This window comes from Leuresthes tenuis, unplaced genomic scaffold (genome assembly GCF_036924035.1).
Source record: "Leuresthes tenuis unplaced genomic scaffold, fLeuTen1.0.hap1 SCAF_21, whole genome shotgun sequence".
Taxonomy (NCBI): domain Eukaryota; kingdom Metazoa; phylum Chordata; class Actinopteri; order Atheriniformes; family Atherinopsidae; genus Leuresthes; species Leuresthes tenuis.
The window spans coordinates 17,086,472-17,088,249 of NW_027325375.1; the positions used below are offsets into that span (position 1 = coordinate 17,086,472).

Sequence of the window (1,778 nt, forward strand, 5' to 3'; positions counted from 1 at the left end):
AGATTTAAGGCAATCTCTGAAGAGGTGATTTAATTCTCCACAGAGATTACATTTCCTGCCATTTGGACACTCTCCAAAAGTGTGCCCCATTTCTCTGCACTTCCCACATATCACCTTGGTACAAGCCTCAACCAGGTGCCCATGCTCACCGCACTTGCGGCAGAGCTTGGGCTGCCCCTGGTAGTGGATGTAACCTCGGTTTTCGCGGTGGCCAGAGTGTCACTTTGCATCTCCGCCCACCCGCTGCACTGAGCACTCTTCAGCCCTTTTAAATGGTATAACTTTGCACTCCCGCACGCTCCAGCGAGCACCATTCAAGCAACAACTTTGCACTCCAGCTTCGAACATCGGCACAGTCGCAAGAAGTAAGGCGACTCTACTCAGAGAAGTCACTCTGCACAGTAACAAGATTTCTTTTGCACAGACAGAAAGGGCTTCACCCACAAAGGTAAAGCCTGCCAAAAATAGAAACAACTCATTTGTGCTGCTCTCCACGGAAATCTTTAGTAAAAGGCGAAAGACTTGTACGTTATGAAGAGAAACCAGAACACGATTATCCGTCACTGCGGGAGCAGGGCATCAGGCTTGTTGGCATAGCCACCTTCCCCATGGTGAGCTTTGCTTGGTTGAGATGCTTGCTCCCCCCCCTTGCTCCTCGGCTGACCAAGTAGGAACAATCGGGCCCTATTCGATGGCTGCCTTGTCTTTTACTCTGTGCAAAAGACAAGGCAGCCACAAACACCACGGGAACACCGTATTGAGGCTTTGTTCTGAACGCTCATTCGGTGTCGCGTTTCTTTCAAGCAATTCTCCCGGTTAGCCCGCACTCGGAATTCCTTCACTCAAACTATGTTAAAACTGCTTTGTCCTTCATATTTACCATGTCAAGAGAGAGCGGTTTTGTGTCCCCACAGTCCATAATGTAGAAAAGAGAGAAAAAAGCCTTTCTGATTTGGTGTGCGTGCTCACAGTGCAGAGTGTAGAGAAAAGAGAGAAAAGAAAGCCGTTTTGGTGTCACGGGTGTTGTGACTCACACACACACATTTCTGAATTGAGAAAGGAAATTATTTTAGAGGAAGCACTAGAGTTTAGATCCCACATTTGTTGATAGGCATTCATTTATTTCTTCACTTCTGATGAAGTTTCAACAATAAACAACAAACTTTGTATTATGAGAAAGAACCAGACTCATTCTACAGGAATCCGAAAATAAGCTCTATTTTACGAGTTATGCACGAATTCGGATTCTCCTATAAAACGAATTCCTTAACTCAAACCAAGTTAAGACTGCTTTGTCCTTCATATTTATTCATGTCTAATCAAGTTTCAACGATAAACAACGTTGTACTTTGTAGAATGAGAAAGAACTTCTTCAGCAATAAGCATCTCTCGACATATGACGAAGTACAGATTTTGCTATAAAATTAATTCCTTCTATCAGCCTGACTTAAAACTGTTTGTCCTCCTTATTTATCCACTTCAAATCAAGTTTCAACAATTAAAAAAAAGTTGTAGTAGAAAGAACAACTTAATCTTCAGCAATCAGTATAAAAAGAGGGTAAGAAAAGGTGCAAATGCCAACCATACATCACTAAAAGGTGGAGCGGAAGTATTCGGCTGCAAGTAGGTGTGAATGTCCGACCATAATTTGTAAAAAGCGGGTAAGAAAAGGTTCGAATGCCCGACTATATATTAACAAAAGCGGGAGGAGAGGTCTTCGGGTGAGAGTGGTTGAGAATTTCCAACCATAATCTATAAAATGCGGTGAAAAAAAAGGT

General features: G+C 43.1%; 1 non-coding gene across 1 annotated transcript; it reads right to left on the minus strand.

Moving 5' to 3' along the window:
- Positions 1 to 437: 437 nt before the first annotated feature.
- On the minus strand, positions 438 to 551 carry LOC140280627 (U5 spliceosomal RNA). The gene has a single exon (XR_011909566.1). It is a non-coding gene; the product is annotated as a U5 spliceosomal RNA (small nuclear RNA).
- Between the last annotated feature and the right edge of the window lie 1,227 nt (positions 552 to 1,778).